Below are 20,294 nucleotides of genomic sequence, written 5' to 3' on the forward strand. Positions count from 1 at the left end.
ATCATACTGACGCTGTGGATTTTTTATTCCCAGCATAGCTCCGGTTCCACACAAGCCAGAGGGGGAGAGGACAAGAGGGAATCAATTTACAGTCGGAATGTCCCATAAGAATCCGTCCTCTTTTGGAGGGGGAGGGGGGGCGGGGAGGGGCAGGGCTATTGTGTCAGGCCTGAGTAGACCCTTAAAAATGGGAGGACATTTTTCAAACTCCACGCGTTCTCCTCCGTCAATACCCCAAGCCAAAACACATTAAAAGGCAGTGTGGGACCTGCCATCTTCCTCAAATCCATCTTCTCTCAAATCGCTGTCTTACAACCAAACAGGATTTGTTCCACTGCAGTTTGTCAAGATTGGACAAGGCCTCAAAGTTGGCAGGGACATATATTAAAGGTTTCTCAGGGACTGGAGCCAGAGAGGCAATTACCTTCCTGCACTCGGAGAGGAGGGAACACAGCTGCCATCTCAGCTCCTGTTACCTTATGTAATGTGGGAGGGCTGGGGTCCCCCCCCCCGAACTCCCAATAAATAAAAATAAAATAGACGTGCCCCTCCCCCCTCCGCAGCCTGGAACTGGTGCAATCTGGCTCTGCAGGAAGGACAGCTGCAGCTTCCTGTCGGTTGCCGGCAATGCAGCTGACTAGATCGGGCAGAAGCAACATGCTGACATGCCGTATGCACAAAGAAGCTGTGGGATAAGAGGCGCCTGGAGCCGGATCCAAAGAATCATAGAATCATAGACGATTAGCATTGGAAGGGACCTCAGGAGGTCATCTAGTCCAACCCCCTGCTCAAAGCAGGACCAACCCCAACTAAATCATCCCAGCCAGGGCTTTGTCAAGGTGGGCCTTAAAAAACCTCTAAAGATGGAGATTCCACCACCTCCCTAGGGAACCCATTCCAGTGCTTCATCACCCTCCTGGTGAAATAGTTTTTCCTAATATCCAACCTAGACCTCCCCCACTGCAACTTGAGACCATTGCTCCTTGTTCTGACATCTGCCACCACTGAGAACAGCCTCGCTCCATCCTCTTTGGAACCCCCCCTCAGGTAGTTGAAAGCAGCTATCCAATTCCCCCTCATTCTTCTCTTCTGAAGACTAAACAAACCTAGTTCCCTCAGCCTCTCCTCATAAGTCAGTATTCTGAGGTGGCACCAAGCATTCCCTCTCTCAGGTGCTTGGCAGGCTGGTTCTTGCTCACATGCTCAGGGTCTAACTGACTGACATTGTGAGGGTCAGGAAAGAACTTTACCCTAGGTCAGATTAACAGTGATCTTGGGGGGGGGGGTCACCTTCCTCTGCAGCGTGTGGGTGCGGGTCACTTGCTAGGATTATCTGGGTATATCTCCCTTAGTCATTGCCCTGCCATTGCAGGGCCTTGGTGCACCTTAGTCCCTCTTGCTCTCTGCCTGTGGCACGTCATAGTCTCATCTCCTGTGGGCTGCAATTCTTTGGTCTCATTTCAGTTGTTGAGTTTAGTGTGTGGGTGCCGGGTGCTGTTGGTGGCCTGTGATGTACAGGTCAGACTGGCTGATTGGGTGGGCCCTTCTGGCCTTAAACTCTATGACTCTATGACTATTTTGGTTGGATCTAGGCCAATCTATCCCTGCTGGTAGGGCATTCTCTGTGAGGGGCCTGGGAATTATTCCGTTGACTTTAGTGGGTTTTGGTTTGGGCTCCTAAAGAATATGATGGGTCCCACTGGAAATCTATCCCAACCTATAAAACAAATCTTCTGTGGTTGCCTTCCATAATTTGAAATAGTTCTGGTAGAATTCTACATACTGCTCCCAACCCCCAGCCTTTTACCTTATCTTGCTTGGGTTATTACTATATTATTATTTATGTGTTGTAGTCACACCTTGGGACCGTTAGATGTAAATTACTGTGTGACAGGAAATGATTACAGCAAAAAGCTGCCATAACATTGCTGGTTTATAATCAGTATTGGAAAGACTTGATCTTTATAGGTGCATGATGAATGTCTGCTGGTAATAGTGAGGCTCATTTCCAAATCTTTTTGGTTTTCTATTTTTGTACGAAAGGGAAACTTAAGAAATAAGCATCCCTCTTGTCAGTAATTCTTATTGTTTTAAAATATAATGACTGTAGAAACTGAGTTTTCGAATGGGACTCCTAACTACAGCTGGTATGAAAAAAGGGATGAATAGAAATACATTCCTTTATTTTTGTTGGAAAAAATCTGATTTGAAATGTTTTGACCAGCTCTAGTGAATAACACTGAGAACCTGTTAATGAAAGACTCTCTCTTCATAGAATCATAGAATATCGGGGTTGGAAGGGACCTCAGGAGGTATCTAGTCCAACCAAAGCAGGACCAATCCCCAACTAAATCATCCCAGCCAGGGCTTTCTCAAGCCGGGCCTTAGAAACCTCTAAGGATGGAGATTCCACCACCTCCCTAGGGAACCCATTCCAGTGCTTCACCACCCTCCTAGTGAAAAAGTTTTTCCTAATATCCAACCTAAACCTCCCCCACTGCAACTTGAGACCATTACTCCTTGTTCTGTCATCTGGTACCACTGAGAACAGTCTAGATCCATCCTCTTTGGAACCCCCTTTCAGGTAGTTGAAAGCATCTATCAAATCCCCCCTCATTCTTCTCTTCTGCAGACTAAACAATCCCAGTTCCCTCAGCCTCTCCTCATAAATCATGTGCTCCAGCCCCCTCATCGTTTTTGTTGCCCTCCGCTGGACTCTTTCCAATTTTTCCACATCCTTGCTGCAGGACAGGAGAGATCAAAAGGTACTAGGACATTATTGCCTGTTTTTTGTTTTAATAACCTCACCTTTTATAGAACCTGCTGAGTGACATCATAACAGAGGAAGTTTGGGCTTATGCTTAAGGCACTGCACTGGGACTCAGGAGATCTGGGTTTGATTGCTGGCTGTACCACAGACTCCCTGTATGACCTTGAGCAAGTCACTTAAGTGTTCTGTGCCTCAGTTTCCCTAATGAAAGATGGGCTAATAATGCTGCTTTTGTCTGTCTTGTCTATTTAGAGTGCAAGCTCATCGGGGCAGGGACTGTCTTTCTCTACGTGTATGTACATCACCTCGCACGATGGAGCCTTAATCTCTGTTAGGGCCTCTAGGTGCTCTTGTGTTTATTAATAATAATTAGCAGTGGTATGTCCCACACGGTGCCTGTCCCATGATATTGTTTTTAGGAGGTGCTCCAAGGACCTTTGTGGCTTATGTGCCTAGACTTGTCTCTAAAAGGTGAAATTAAAGGAGAGCATGAAGAGCTCGCTCTCTCTATTTATAACGACTCTTCCTGTAATTAACAGTCCCACTTTAGTAACCGCAGGAGCGGTGAGACTACACTCACAACACACACGCCCCAAAACAAAGCCAGTTGGCTTAAATAAAATTCAAGCTGTGACACTTCTCCTGACAACAGCCAGGAAGCTGGGAGCTACGGGTGATGCTGCGTGATCAGCCCCGCGTCACTGACTCAGGGATGCAGGGTCACGCTTAGCTCTTCCTTCCTTGGATGCGGCTGGAGTATAGCATTTGCAGCCGTTAGAGGTGACCTGAGAAGAAAACGTTCTCAACGATGGTCTGAATCTGAAGCTAAAGTCCCACTGATGCAGTAGAAACTCATGAAGGCCCCAAGGTCTGGCCTAATAACAGATTTTATTTAGTAAACCTTAATTAATTCAGCCTCCCAACATCTTCGAGTGAGAAGAGGTCATGGATTTATTATAATACTCAGGCCATTGTTGTTGTAACAATGCCACACGTCACGGCGATGCAGGTCTTTGGGCTTCCACTTGAGTTCAAGGCAAACCTCCATACGCTGTTAGCAGTATAGGGCTTATGACATGCAGCTGAACAGTTCTGATTTTGTGCAGTAGAGGGCAGTGGTCCAGGTAGCCTCTGGACAATTCATTGCTAAGGCTGGCTGGGAAACAAGAATTCTGTTCTGCAAAAAATGTTGAGGTTTCAACATTTGTTTTCATTCCCATGTGGAACAAAACAGAGACCTGTCGCCACGGGAGACCTACCCACCGCCGAATAGCCAAGAGCCCAGTGGTTAGAGAACTCACCTGCATTGTGGGAGATGTAGGCTCGGGTTTCTGCTTCAGATCAGGAACTTGAACCTGGGTCTCCCACATAGGTGAGTACCCTACGCACCAGGCTATTGGCTTTTCCGGGGTAAGTGGGGCTCTCCCACCTGGCAATTTCATTCTGCACCTGAGAAATCTTCCCGGCGAATCAGCATTTTCCAACAAAATAATGTTTCACTAGAAAATTCTTGACCAGCTCTATTCATGACGGTGTTGTTATCCTGATCTGACAGATAGGGAAACTGAGGCATGATGCAGCAGAATGACTTGCCCATGGTTGTAAAGAGAGTCAGTGACTGACTCCCATTCCACTGCTCTAACCAATAGACCGCTCCGGTCCCATGGTGCCTTGGTAATGTCTGATGACATCACAGGCCAACTGGTAATAAAACAAAGTCCTGAGCGGAACCTTTGCCCCAAACTGGGTCTGAACCTTTGTTTTCTGTCCCTGTGTTCTGCCTCTGAACGCCGCGAAAGCAGAGGTGCTGAAATAGTCAAGGAAGGCGGCGGTGGTGGGGCAGGACGTTGGAGTGGAGTCATGTTCCTACTCTTCCCTGGAGAGTCCAAGTTGTATTGGCAACGACAGAGACTCCCAGGTTAGGAATCCTTGTGGGATTGAAGGGTGGAGGTTGGTCAGTGGCCGCTGGGCTGACGGGTGCAGCGTATACATGGGGAGCTGTGTGTCGGGCGGGGGGACAGCAGTCGGAGTAGGAGTTATGAGGTGGTGACCCTATTTTCCCCTTGCACCATAGGGAAATCAGTGGCAGTTCCTTGTATGCTGCGGGGGGAGAATAGGGCCTAGTGAGCAGACCTGAGGGGATCTCCTAGTACTCTTGCTGCACTCCTGGTGTGTGAATACACCAGCTCCAGCTCCCTCCAGCTCTGCAGGCCCAATGCAGAGGAGATGGGGGTAGATTTCACCCTGACAAGTGCGCACGCCTAGGTGACACTAGGACTATGTCTGCACTCTGTCTGGGAGGTGTCATTCCCAGCTTGGGGAGATGTAAACACACGCGCCCTGTACCAGCGAGTGCACTAAAAATGGCAGTGTGGCCCTGGCAGCACGGGCAGCGGCTTGGCTAGTTGCCCAGGTACCACCCTGTCCAGATCTGACGGACATATGCGGGCTGCCACGGCCACACTGCTATTTTAGTGCGCTAGGTCGAGCAGATCTAGTGCATGTCAGTCTACCCACGCTGGGAATTGCATCTCCCAGCTGCTGTGTAGACGTGTCCCCTGCCGTGGGGTAACGTGCCCATGGAGGGGACCATGAAAAGATGCCAGTCACACCCTCTGGCTGCCTTTCACTTGTTCTTTTTCTTGTTCTTTGTCTCAGTTGCCTTTTTTCTTTTCCCCTCTCTTGCTCAATTTAGCTCCTCGCCTCAAAGCCCCTTCACTTTGCATTTCCTTGCTGATGGCTGGCCCTGGATGGAAGAGGTCAGAGGACCGGATAGACAGAGCCATAATAATTTGCCCCACCGCTCGCTGGCTCCTTATCTGCCCTCCCCAGTCCAGATCCACTTGCCCTCCTGAAACGAGATCTCCACTGACGATAAGGCTGCAATGACCAGCACCCCACAATGCACCTTTCAGGATCCTACAGATGCCCATCGCAACATGTGGCATATCTCATCCAGTGCACTAAATGTCCCAACAACTATATAGATGAAACCAGACAATCACTACGCTCGCTAATGAACTCACCCAGGACAAGGGATAAAAGACAAAACCACCTCATCACCTGTGGGGAACACTCTTCACAAAGTGATCACTCCATAGCTGACCTCTCAGTCCTCATCCTCAAAGGAAACCTGCACAACACCTTCCAAAGATGAGCCGGGGAGCTTAAATTCATAACTTTGCTAGATACTAAAACTCGTGGACTGAAGAGAGACACTGGATTTATGGCTTATTACAACGATCTATAACCCACTTTAACCCCCTCAGCTTTTTTGTTTCTTCCCCCCATGATTGGAGAGGTGTTAACGGGCCACTCACCTTGGGTAGTCCCTTGAAATATGTGTTACCTACTTGTGCTAAACAATCAACCTTGTATTTAGCTGTGACACTCTGAGTACGTTCCTCAGACCCAGAGAAGAGCTCGGTGTGAGCTCGAAAGCTGGTCTCTCTCACCAACAGTAAGTTGGGCCAGTAAAAGCTATCACTTCACCCACCTCATCTCCGTAAGGCTTCTGTCACTCTTGCTGCCAAAATCAAACCCCTTCCCTCATCAAATCCCTAATCCGCCGGAACGGCACTGTAAGCTGTGCTAAATTGACTCCTCTCCGCTCCTTTGGCTGACCGCTGCCCTTCAATGATCTGGCCCCGTCTCTGACTCCGAGGGCAACAGCCTCTCTAATTATATTTCTCCTACCTTCCAAATCCTCTCAGGAGCCTGGACAGGAGCCGGTATTGACAGGGTGGGAGGATTAGAGGGACCCAATCTCGCATTGCAGCACCAAATGGGAAATGCGTTGGGAGGAGGAGATGAGAGAGTGTGCGCAGGTGTGTGGGGGTGGGGGTGCAAGGATTGCGGGGGTGTCTGTGTGAGGCATGGGGGGGGGGGTCTATGCCGAGTGTGTGGGAGCACAAGTGGATGGGGTCATCCCTGTGAGTTGCCGGTGGGTGCGTGTCTGGGACCACACCTGTGCGGCTGCATGTATGTAGTGGGGTGAGTGCAGGGTGTGACATGGGTAGATGTGTGAGGTAGGGATATGTGTGTACGTGGGTGGCAATGCGTGTGTGTGCGTGTTTCAGATAGCTGTGGTGCATGTATGTAGGTGACGTGGGGGTTACACGCATGCACACAGATGTATGAATGGGCCCCAGAGCCAGAATTCCCTTGGCCCCAGGGAAGCGGTCTCCCCCTGGACAGGGCCGAGGTCTGCAGGCCGCAGGGGCTTGCAGCACCTGTGGCCCATACACTTCCAGTTCAGCTCCAGGACTGTAATTCAGCATCTTTCATCCGAAGAAGGCAAAGGATGGACTTGTGGCCAAGGCAATGGACTGGGACCCAGGAGAACTTGGCTTCTGCCCCGGCTTCCAGTGCAAGGTTGGACAAGTCACGTCAAACAGGGCCTTGCACCCGCAAAGTCACTCACAACTCAACCAAAGCAGATGGGGAGATGGGCTCGCGCTAGTGCACTAAGAATAGCCGTGTGGACGTTGCGGCACCGGCAGAGGCAGCATGAATCTGTCTAGCTGGGCTGGGGGGCTGGCTCCCAGCTGCAGTGTGGGCAGACCCTCAGCATCTGGGCTTCATTAACCTGTGTCCTCACTGCAGAGTGGGTGGGTTGCCAGCCGGGACTGAGGCAAAACCCGGTGTCAAGGCAACATCCTCAGGTGTGTCCGCTAGCTGGGGTTTAAAGCCCCTTCGAAGCCCAGGGCAGAGGTTTTTCTGTGTGGATGGAAAGGGGGCTGGGACACCACTGAAGTTCTCACCCGGGTGAACTCTGCTCTGAAGACATACCCAGAGGGGAGGACTACACTGCGAGAAAACACCCGTAGCTGGCCCGTGTCAGCTGAGGCAGGGTTGTGGGGCTCAGGCTTCGGGGCTATGAAATTGCAGTGTGGACGTTCAGGCTTGGGCCCTTGGGGGGGTCCTACATCCTGATCCCAGATGTCTACCCTGCAATTTTATAATCCTGCCACGGGAGCCTGTCAGCTGTCCCAGGCCAGCCGCAATCTACTGTTGCCATGTAGATACACCCAGAGAGGTTAACTCAGACCCCTCATTACAAAGGTGCCTGGGAGTTGGCAAATCTTGGGCTGGCTGGCACGAGGTGACTGAGACAGGCCCTCCCGGCAGCCGCGTCTTGGGGACAGACCCCTCGGCTGGGCTGTCGTGCAGGAGACGCAAATAGATTAAGGAGCGAGGGACTACAATTAATTGGATTGTGCGTAAATAAACGCAGGGCTTTGGAATGGAACTAGCGCGGGGGATGTTTTAATCAAAGGGAGAAGACGAAGAGATGGGCTGATGATACCCTGGCACCGGTCACCATAACTGTGATTTGTTGCCCGTGTTTCCACAGAGTCAATTTGGGCATAATTTCACTCTGCTGCCTGGGCCGCTCTTGGAGTGCTTCTGCCTCTAATGGAAATTGGATGATAGGAGACGCCTGCTGGCTTGGCATTAAGAGGCTAAAGGTTATCCCCAGCTGTCGCTTGGAGCCTAGGAGAGAGAGCAAGGCCCAGCGCCTCATAGTATTTAGGGACCCAAAATGACTTTGAAGACTTGGACCCAAGAGCTTTCTCTGGTGTAGCCGCTGCAGTGGGCTTGCTCGGTCCACAGTTAAAGGTCTCTCCCCTTCTCTTACAGCCTCTAATAATACGCTCCTTAGTGTGTTCCCTCCAGCCATCTCAAAACGGTGGGGAAACTGAGGCACAACTGGTACTCCCCTGAGCACCTACTTGTGATTGTGCTTGCTCTTTTAAATGTTGACACCTGTCCCGCAGCATCCAGACTGGGACCCAGCGGTTCACTGCATCTCAGGTAATGGGCTGAGGTGTCAGGTGGTAAGCATCTAATGGTGCCAGCAAACACAGGCTGAGCCCGAAGCCACCCACGGCCTTGAGACCAGACTTCTTAGTGATTGCCACTGCTCACTGGAGCAGCGTGGCCTAGTGGCTAGAGCACTGGACTGGGACTCAGGAGATGTGAGCTCTGTTTCCAGCTCTGCTTCTAGCCTGCTTGGTGAACTTTAGACAAGTCCTTTCCCGCCTCTTTGTGCCTCAGTTTCCTCATCTGTAAAATAGGGTGAATGATAGTTACCTCCTTTGAAAAGCACTTTGAGATCTGGTGATGAGAAGAGGTAGGTGGTATTACTGGTAATGCTTTGCTCTAAGGTGAGGTACATCTCCCCACCCCTGTCTGAGGGCAGATGGGTTGCCATGTCTCTGGCCGGGCTCAGGATCTGGGTGTGCAGCTCAGGCTGACTGAGGTGATTCATTGCTGCAGCAGGTTGTGTGAAAGCAAATGGCACTAAAGGTGCTAAAAATACAGCGGCTGTGCGTCATAGCCAGGTTGCCGGGCGGGGGGCTGGACTGATTCATGAGCCAGGACTGTACCTCTAATGCCAGCATGCAGCCGATAATGCCCACCATGACACCTACACCCCGGCACACACATGTACACCCTCTCCTCTCTCATGCATCCCCCTGTACGGACCCTCCACCCACGTGATCTCGCACACACCCCGATACACATCTCCCATGCGCACACCTACATATAGTACACGGTCACCCACATACCGCCCCCAGGTTCACTGCCCCGACCTGCCACCCTCACACACAAATACACCCCTCCTGCTAACACTCTGCCTCCATGCCACCTAGACAGCTATGTGAACACACCCTTACAGGCACAGTTAGATTCAATCAGACGGCTCCTTACCAAGCTAAAGGAGACAGAACCACAGGTGTAAATCTACATTCCCCAGCTCTCCTTCTAGACTCTGCTTCCAAGCTCTCGACTTGCTGGAGACACGGAGACACTTTCGTTTGTGAATTGTTTTATTAGTGGCCCCAACCCCACAACATCCCAAACGGCTTCCTTATTAGTCTTTAGAACAAAGCTAGTAAGTTCCAATCCATATCATTTTATGAACAATAATAAAATAAAAATGCTGTCCCTTTTGCAGACTTGTGTAAGAGGCTGTTAGGGGAGCCGCCGGCCTCGTTACTCATTCGACAAACGGGACACGGTTTATTTTAAAAGAGTGAAATTCGCACGCCCACACATGTATGCCAATGGAAGGGCAATTGATTAATACATTCTAAGGGCAGAAGGGAACCACTGTGATCATCTAGGCTGACCTCCTGTCTGACACAGACCGGAGAACTGCCCCAAATAATTCCTCTTTGAGCTAGAGCAGATCATTTATAAAAAAACATCCAATCTTGATTTTAACAATGGCCAGTGGCGGAGAATCCATGGTGACCACTGCTATTTGTTTCAATGGTTAGTTACGCTCACTGTTAAAATTTTGCTCCTTATTTTCAATCTGAATTTGTCTGGCTTCAACTTCCAGTCATTGGATCACGTTACACCTCTCTCTGCTAGAGCAAAAAGCCCATTATTACATGTTTGTTCCCCCTGTAGGTACTTCTACACTGTAATCAGGTCACCCCATAACTTTCTCTTTGATAAGGTAAGTAGATTGAGCTCCTTGAGTCGATCACTATAAGGCAGGTTTTCCAATCCAATCATTCTTGTGGCTCTTCTTTGAACCCTCCAATTTATCAACATCCATCTTGAATTGTGGATACATATAGAAGCAGGAGCATGAAGGCACACTGTGGAGTAAGACTTGCTGGCTTGTGCCTAAGAAGTAGACTTGAAAATACCCTGAGATCTTAATAAAAATGTAATACAGCATTAATCTTGCTGGAGTGGCAGCATCTGATACAGCTATGTTTGCATATCAGTGTCCATTCTACCCCCCTCTATTTTTAATAACTCAGACCCATCTGAAATGTCCCTCTTTCAGGCTGAAATTTCCAGTCCTGGTCTCTGTTCAAAGATGGGAGACAGTTTAAGAAAAAATGACGGATATTTTCAAGGCCAAGGAGAGTGCAAACAAATCTACTTCCTCCTCGTGATTAAGAAATTTCTTACAAACTTTTTCTCGAGCGGCTCCAGAGCTGAAACAACCGGATTCGGAAAGTTGAGGTACAGCATTGAACCATCCCTCCTGGCGTGTTCCAGAAAAAACGGGGCTTCATTTGAATGCGTTCTGAGCATGTGGTGTAAGGGCTGGAAGTCTTGCACTATATTTTCCCTAAAGCTCTGATCCTGCAGACTTGCTTGTAAGTAACTTTGTGAATGTGGGTAGCATGTACCTCAATGGAGCTAGTTACGTGCTTAAAGCAAACACTGGTATAAGTTTTGGCAGGACGGAAGTGTGTGAAATGCATGCATGAGCAGCTCATTTGCTTAGGTGCCCAGTGTGTGATGCATGAGGAGCAGTGCTTTGCATTTTGTAACATGCACAGGAGGGGTTGATGCAGCCTAGGGATTCATTAAGAGACCTGAACCAGGAGTGGCAGCCAGGTCGTTTCAGATTGCAGAATTTTCCTGCCCTATTGCCCGTTTTTCTGGCAAGCCAACGGAACTTCTGAGGCTCAAAGCGTGGAACATCTCCTTTTCTGCCTTGTTTTCGCTTTGCCCCCGCTTGGTTGCTTTAAAGAAAACCGAAACTCCTAGGAAATTCCACACAAAAACTTTTGTTAAGAAAACATTAAAGTTGCACTGCTAAGGTGCTCAAAAATCAGGAGATACCAGCAGGAAGATGGCATGCACAAACCCCAAAGCTGACCTGCAAAGATAAAATAACGAAGGGGCTGATTCCTCCCAGTGCTGAAATTTGTGTTGTCACTTACAACTGTGCAAAGGAGGCGTAAGATGACATTCTGACTGGTGGAGTACACAGACGCTAAGAATGTGTGCTCTACTTTGCTTTTTATGATGTATTAAGAAGGCTTGAATATTTTTTTAAAAGTTTTTCACCTTGAAAATATAGGGATGACCAAGTCTTGTCTTCCCTGCTTTTGGTGAAGGTCTCCTTGGAGGAGCAGGGAACTGGAGTAGGAAATCTCTCAGCCTTTAGTTTCAGGGGTGGGGGATATTGAGTCTTTACCAGAGAGAGCTTTCCCCCATGTGTTTTGAGTTAAATGAGTGTTAATAAAAAAAAGAGCTTTAAAAAATCTGAATAAAAACTTCTCACCCTGCCATTTGTTCAGGTTTCAGGCTCTTGTGGTTACAGCCGGTCAAAATTTGTCATGTTTTGTTTTTTTTTAAATTAAAAATGTCTTTTAAAAAAAATGAACACGCCACCCCCCAAATGTAATGAAATGTTCAGGTTTTTAAAATGAAAACTGAAAAAGCTGGGAGTTTTTGTATTCTGATTTTTTCCCAAAAATTTGAAATTGAAAATTTTCAAAAATCTGTTCTTCTCAAAACAAAACCATTTCCTGACAAATTTCATTTTTTTTACTTTGTTTTCCAAACAGCTCCTGTACTAATCTTGCTGGATCTCTAGTCATCCACAGAGTCCTCTTGGAAAAACAGGGTAGACAAATCTGGCACCGTAACACAGAGATTCCCGATCAGGGAGCGTGTGCCAGAGACCAGTGCAGAGAGGCTGCGGATCACCTCGTTTCCAGCTGCTCCGTCCCATTAAAAGAAGTGGAAGCGAGGGAAACACTTTCCTAATGTACATTTTCCATGTAAACGATTGTTGCAGGGAGGGGATGTGATCACAAATGAGAGGGGCAGGTCTATTTGACAAACTCTGCTAAGAGATGAGACATGCTATGAAAGGTTAAAAGAAAAGGACTCGTACGGACTTCCTTATTGTTTGTAAAGCTGCAGAAAAAGACACCTCCCAATGTCCCCCCTCTTGTTGGTCCCCTTTAACTCTGCACCTTTGCATGTGACAGCATGATAAGGTCTTTAATTTCAAGATCAAATACTATTTCTCAGGGACTGCACTGTACTATCAGCCGATTGGTTTTTTGTACAGTGGCATTGGCAAAGTTGTGAAAGTAACCCAGGAGTCCGGAGACCTATCCCCCGCAATCTGACCATTCGAGCACATTCCCCTCCCAGAGCCAGGAATAGAACTCAGGAACCCTGGTTCCCAGCCCCCACTTCTAACTGCTAAATCAGGGGTGGGCAAACTTTTTGGCCCGAGAGCCACCTCTGGTATGGAAATTGTCTGGCGGGCCATGAATGCTCATGAAATTGGGGGTTGGGGTGAGGGCTCCAGCTGTGGGTGCGGGCTCTGGGGTGTGGCCAGAAATGAGGAGTTCCGGGTGTGGGAGGGGGCTCCGGGCTGGGGCAGGGGCTTGGGATGCGAGGGTGGAATGAGGGCTCCGGCTCGAGGTGTGGGCTATGGGGTGGGGCTGGGGATGAGGGGTTGGGGATGTGGGAGGGTGCTCCGGTCTGGGACCGAAGGGTTCAGAGGAGAAGGCAGGGGGTTGGGGCGTGGGAGGGGATCAGGGGTGCAGGCTCTGGGAGGCGCTTACCTCAAGCAGCTCCCAGAAGCAGCGGCATGTCCCCACTCTGGCTCCTATGCGGAGGTGTGGCCAGGCGGCTCTGCACGCTGCCCTGTCCGCAGGCTCCGCCCCTGCAGCTCCCATTGGCTGTGGTTCCCGTCCAATGGGAGCTGCAGGGGCAGCGCTTGGGGTGGGAGCAGTGTGCGGAGCCCCCTGGCTGCCCATATGTTTAGGAGCCAGAGGGGGGAGATGTTGCTGCTTCCGGGAGCCACGTGGGCTGGGGCAAGCCCCTGACCCCACTCCCTGGCGGGAGCTGGAGGGCCGGATTAAAACGTCTGGAGGGCAGGATGCGGCCCTCGGGCCGTACTTTGCCCACCCCTATGATAAATCAAATTCCCCTCCCAGAGCGGGGAATAGAACCTAAGCGTCCTGAGTCCCAATCCCCAGTGCTAATCGCTGCTAGACTCAGCCAATACTCCCTCTCCAGCAGCACACGTCCGCAGCCGCTGCATTCCCACCAGGCTAAACCCTTTTGGAACTAATGGAAGCAGTTGGCAGATTTCGTGTGCCTAATGGGCCACGGACGGCACGGGTAGTTAACCGTTCGAAAACTGCCTGGCGCTACCAATCGTGTTATTATATCAGGCAAGAGATTAAGGCTCCAATTAAAGAGAGACAGGGAATTCGCACGGTGACCAGCCATGAAGAGCTTGAATTTCCAGAAGGCCATTTAGGGACTGATTGAAACAGTAACGAGGTGGGAGCCAGCCAGCAGCGGGCTTGCCCAGAGCCTGGGTGGCAGCAGGTGGCCCAGTGGTCGGGTCAGGGAGGTTTTCTGTACTAGGCTGAATTATTCCCCTGCTACTGCCGTCCGCTGACAGAGAAGGCCATTTTCTAGCAACCTGAGAAGCCTGTGGGGCCGCACCCCTCAGCTCACCTGCCCTGGTACTGCCCGGGAGCAGGAGGGGGTGTTGGCAAGCCCCCCGTGGGCTGGAGTTGGAGGTGGGGAAGGTGTGGGGTGGATATTGTGGCAGCTGGATGGGGGCTGGGGAGGAGCGTGGGGATAACTGGGGGTGTTGAGGATTGGAAGGGCGGGTGAGTCTCTGGGAAGCTTGTGGGGGGGGTGTTGGTGAAGTGCCTGGACAGGGGTTTGCCTGGGGGGCAGCTGGGGCTCCCTCTCCCCACTTTTTGCCCTGCTGTCACCAGGACTAAGCTGCCCTGGGGATAAACCGTGGGTCCCAGTCCCCAGGCTCCGGCGCCCCCTTGCAGCAGTGGATGGCAACGCAGAGCCGCCAGGAGAGGATCTGAGGTGAGTAGCAAACTCCCATCCGCCTGGGGTGAGGCCTGGGGTGGTGGGTGGGCCTCTCCCTTCCCCCTGACTCCGCCCCGTGGCAGAGGGGTGCAGAAAGGGGCACCTCATTAGCATCTGAGCGTTGGGCGCGGCATGAGGGAGTAAGAGGTGCTGGGGTCACTCTCGCCCCTGGGCCTGAGCGTTTGGGGTTTGACTCAGTTGCCAGGCCTTGGGCTCAGCCCCGTACCGACCCAGCAGGGCCGTGTGTCAGCAAGAGTGCGAGTAGGGGGGAGGGATAGCTCAGTGGTTTGAGCATTGGCCTGCTAAATCCAGCGTTGTGAGTTCAATCCTTGAGGGGGCCACTTAGGGATCTGGGGCAAAATCAGTACTTGGTCCTGCTAGTGAAGGCAGGGGGCTGGACTTGATGCCCTTTCAAGGTCCCTTCCAGCTCTAGGAGATAGGATATCTCCATTAATTTTTTATTTTTTAGGGTGACCGCCTTTCCAAAATGCAAAAACGGGACACGTGCCGGAGCCCCGCCCCCCTCCGTGGCCTCACCCCTGCTCCTCCTCTTCCCCCGAGGCCCTGCCCCCTGGCCAGGCTGGAAGCCAGAGCCAGGCACTGGTAAGAGGCATCCAGAGAGCCGGGGCTGCTGTGGAGATCCCTGGACCCTTGACCTGCCCTGGGCGGGGGGTTGGGGTGCCCAAGAGCAGTCCCCAGCCTGTGTCCCTGTCCCCTGGGGCACACCGCCCAGGGCAAGTGGAGGGTCTGGGACTCAGAGCTCCCCACAGCTGCCTGGGCTCCCTGGGTGGCTCTTACTACTGCCTGACTCTGGTTTCTGACCTGGCCAGGGGGTGGGGCCTTGTGGTGAGTGGGAGGGCTAAGGACCATCTCAGTCCGCGCCCCCCCCTCCCCACCAGGAAGAGGCAGGCGCCGCCCCTGAGCCTCAGGCAGGCACGGAGCGACACCGCAGGGAATCTGGGACAAATGCTGTCCCGAAGTCATTCAGTCCAGGAGTGGGACTGGAAATGTATATTTCGGGACTGTCCTGCCCAATTAGGGACGGCTGGTCACCCTAAGTGCAAGGGACATGCACGGAACATGCAAATATGTCCTTCGCTTCCCCTAGGTCCTTGAGCATTCCCGGCACTGACCCCTACATAACGGATACTTGTCTCAACCATGGGTGACCCTTGTCCTCTTGCTAGTAAGGGGTGGGGAAGGCACCAGAGTGGGGCTGCCTGTCTGTCTGTAACCCCCATCAAAATCCAAAGGCTACAGGTTCCGTCTTTGCTGATGAGCCAACCAGGGGCATTGTTAGTATTTCTTGGTCCATCCAGTCACCTCCACCTATCACCATGGTATCGATGCATCCCAAAGATGAGATGAGATGGTAAAGCAGGGTCTCTGGATGACCATCTAGGAGGAAGGTGAAGCTCTGCAACCCAGGATCTGGAAACTGGGGGGGGGGGGGGGCTTGTTTGTTTGAAATGAAAGCGTGAATTATGGAGGGGGGCATCGGAAAAGTATTTATCTGGCCTTCTAGCTAGTACGGTCTCCCAGCTGACTGGAATTCCTCTCAGCTGAGCCCATCCTGTTTGATCCCTTCCAAAGGGGATCGCTCAACATATTTTATTGACAAAGCCCTCCAAGTGGGTATTTATTTAATCTAAAGGTGAGCATGCGGAACACTTAAATAGCAGGAAATGTTAAAGCTGCATCCTGTCTTGTCTAGGGTCTGTCTCTTTCCACGGGCTCTTCGCTCTAGCAGACCCAGGTAGAACAAGATCCAGTGGCCGGAAGTTGAAGCGACAAGTTCAGACGAGGAATAAGGCATACATTTTTTCCAGTGAGGGTAACTAACCATTGACAGCATTTTAACCAGGTGTGTGTGTGTGTGTGTGTGTGTGTGTGTGTGTATTCTAGCACTGGGTGAGTGTTTTTCTAAATGATCTGCTCTCTTCAAACACGAATTAATTCAGGAAGTGCAGTGGCCCGTGCTCTGCAGGAAGTCAGACTAGATGAGAGGATCACAATGGCCCATCTTGGCTTTATAATCTATGACTTTACTATATGTCTGTACAGCACTACCATAATGCACCTAATAATAGCACTCACTTTTGCAAAGCACTTTGAGATCCTTTGACACAGGGCACTGTGTAAGTGGGAGACGTTATTACCATAAATTACGATAACGTGTAGGCCTCTGCATGACAAGGAAACACAAAGGAGCAGAAATTCGGCTGTTCCTTCCCTTAGCTGCCAAGTCCTGAGTTCTGGCTTCTTTATTTTCTCTGCAAGCATTGATGACACCTACCTGGCCCAGGGGTGGAGAATTAGCTTAGTTTTGCTGTCGCATCGAAATACCGAGTGCTTTCCATTTTCACACAAACGCGCACACAAAACTACATTAGGGGAACGTTATTAAGGTTGCAAGGTCAAGCGCTCAGAAGTGAGGAAATGCCAGAATTAAAGCTGCCTGGTGCAACCTTCATTTGGCCCCTTTGTGCATATGTAGATGATGTCGTCAGACGCCACCGGTGTGGTGCTCTGCTCTATTCAATGTTGATAACAGTCGGCTGCATGCATGTGTTTCCTCTGTGTGCTGCCCCGTCTCTGCACAGATAGCTGACACAGCAGACCCCGAGAGAACCCCCAATGACCACAGACTCCGTTAAGGTACGAAGGCACACGGCCAGGTTTATTGTCAAACGAAACACAGTCTCTAGCTCCCCGGATCAGATGTCTACAGTTCTGCCAGTACATAGGTGCTCCCTGACAATGGACACAGCTCAGTCAGTGGCAGGACACTCCACTGCCCCCTAGGCTGGACAAAGACACCGCCCCAGGGATGTATTCTTATACATAGGTACAAACAAGTTACACATCATTCCTGATGTATTGAGGTGCAACCCCTCTACATAGCAAGGTACAACCCCTCTACGCAATAAGGTGCCGCCTCTCACCTTGTACATGTTGGTTCGAATAAAACAACTCTATCCATCATATTACCCTTTTGCCCATCTTTAGGATGGGTCAGCCTGTTCCTTGTTATCTGTGTGGAATGTGCAAGTATCCGAGTATTCTGGTACTTTTTAGGCGTGTGTATCACCCCTTTCCTTGCCAGCTTCTGTGACCAGGGCCTGCCTCTGGCTCACAGTTTAACTTTGCTTTATGTTAGCAAAGTCTTGACCATTACTTTAGCTCAGGCCTTAGGCCTCATACCGGGCCTCTGATACAAGGGTTTATGTTTCAGCTTCTCATCTTATTACAGATGATACAGTCTTTAGACAGATGCATACTATTTTTTTCATGGGACCCTGCCTCTTTCCATGCACGGGTCTGCTCAGGGCTGTGCAGTGAAAGAGGCTGTTGTCTGTAAGACCCTGCTTCATTTGTTGCAGAAATTGGAAGGTGGATACAATTTGAAGCACTGGAAAAAGGCAGGTCTAGGCTCAAAACTAAAGGCCTTTCCCCTCAATTGAGGGGAGAAACCACTAAGTCCAGGCTCCAGTCAGTTACAGGGTCAGGGAAACAGAAGGGGACATCAAGCAGAGAACCCCGAAGAAGGCCCACAGGTCTTCAAATGCATCCAAGGAGTCAGTGGACACAGCCCAGAAGAACCCTGCCTGGAGACATGACCAAACAAGGGCCCAAACACCTCCTCCTGGTGTGATGGATGGCCATCTTGGCTAGCGCCAGGAAGAGGTTGACGAGGAGGTCCCGTGACTTTGTGGGGCCACGGATAGGGATGTGAATAGATCAGGAGATGTGGGGTAAAGTGCAGCCAGAACTTTTGGAGGAGGAAAAGGGCCAGGTGTCAGGGAGTTCGTGAACCGCACCAGATACACGCCATGGAGAAGCTGCCAACTAATACCCCCGGCAGGCTGTGGAACTTGCATGGAGTACAGGATGCCCCACCTGGGTTCCTCACCCTCCTCAGGTGGCAGCAGGTCCTGCCACTTGGTGTCAGGGCGGGACATGAGGATGAGAAAGTGCATGGTGTGAAGCATGGTCTCTGGGCGTGGTTCGGAGGCTGACTGGCTGGATGTGCAGCTGGCTCGGGTGATGTGTCAGGGGCGGCCAGGGAGGCTTGTGGGGCAGGGCATGATGACATGCTCTGGAGGGCCAGGAGTGAGGGGTGGGTGGGGAGCACCCTCCTGCAGGACCCACTCCAGGAAAGCAAGAGAAGCAGGAGGCAAAGCTGCCTTTACATCATGGAGAACATGACAGGGGACATGCAGGGCGGGCAGCCCCATGCAGTGGCCGAGCGCTGTGGGATCCAGTTGTGATGTTATTGACATGAACTGTGACCGTATAGATCATTGTTGCAGCCAGGGTCCTTTGGTTGCACCAGGTATTGTACCGAGGAGGTCAAGTGGGGTGTCTATGGAAAGGTTGTAGTTTGCTGGTGATGATTATGCTGTCTATCTGTGTGTATCATTTTTGTATTTGAAGTTATGAATATTGGCTATGTATTTGTGTCTCAATGTGTTTGATTCTAAGTAGCCTCAGTGAAGCATTTGGTCAGCTTCTTGAGAAAGGACTATTCTCAGTAAGTGCCCAATCAAGAAACACTTCACTGACAATGGACTTTGGGAGATGCCAATCCACATCTGAGCTTTCCTGGGAATGTTCCAACTAACATGTAAACAATGGTGTCGGCCTATAAAAAACTGAATCATTCATGGACATGCGACTTGCCTGGTGGCTACAAACTCCATCATGTTGCTGTGATTTGCACAGGAGAACAAAGGGGTTTCTGCCTACATGAGAAAGAATATAAAAGGCCCTGGAAACCCCTCCATTTTGTCTTCAGCTGGCTCAAAAGATAGCCGTTTCACCCCAAAGAGATGCCTGAAAGAAACTGGAACAAAGGACAGTAACTATGGGGGTGTGAGTGATTGCTGGACTCAGACTAGGAAGGAGTCTAGTCTGTGAAAGAAGCTTATTGGTACATCTCTGAGGGTGAGATTTACCTGCATTTAGTTTCCTACTGTATTAGGTTTAGACTTGTGTGTTTTTGTTTTATTTTGCTTGGTAATTTACTTTGTTCTGTCTGTTATTCCTTGGAACTGCTTAAATCCTACTTTTGATACTTAATAAAATCACTTTTGCTTACTAATTAACCCAGAGTAAGTAATTAATACCTGGGGGAGCAAACAGCTGTGCATATCTCTCTATCAGTGTTATAGAGGGTGGACAATTTATGAGTTTACCCTGTATAAGCTTTATACAGAGTAAAACAGATTTATTTGGGGTTGGATACCATTGGGAACTTGGTATCTGGGTGCTAGAGACAGGAGCACTTTCTAAGCCGTTTTCAGTTAAGTCTGCAGCTTTGGGGCACATGGTTCAGAGCTTGGGTCTGTGTTGGAGCAGACTGGCATGTCTGGCTCAACAAGGCAGGGTTCTGGAAGCCCAAACTGGCAGAGAAAACGGCTCAGAGGTAGTATCAGTACATCAGGTGACAGTCCCAAAGGGGTCTCTGTGACCCAACCCATCACACTGGTCTTTCTGATCCATAGTCCAGGAGGTCACTGAGTCTGGTGGCACCAACCGGCACATGAAAGGGGAAGACAAAGAGTTGAAGAAAGGCAGGATGATTCCCTCCGTTTTACCGAAGGCGAATTGAGGCACAGAGAGGTTAAGTGGCTTGCCAAAGGCTATACAGCCTGTCTGTGGCAGTGCCAGGCTTGGGACCCAGGAGTTTCTAGCTGCCTGATCCATGCTTAGCCCATCCAGTCCATGATGAGCCACTGCAGTGCTGTTTTGTGACTCCCCAGTAAGTCACAGGAGAGCTCTTTACCCTTTCTACAGCAACAGGAAGTACGAGGTGGAGAGGGGACTATTTTTCCTGTGGTAGCCACGGTGAAAGCACACGAAGCCAAGTGACACAGCTTCACGGTTT

This window comes from Emys orbicularis, chromosome 2 (genome assembly GCF_028017835.1).
Source record: "Emys orbicularis isolate rEmyOrb1 chromosome 2, rEmyOrb1.hap1, whole genome shotgun sequence".
Lineage (NCBI taxonomy): Eukaryota > Metazoa > Chordata > Testudines > Emydidae > Emys > Emys orbicularis.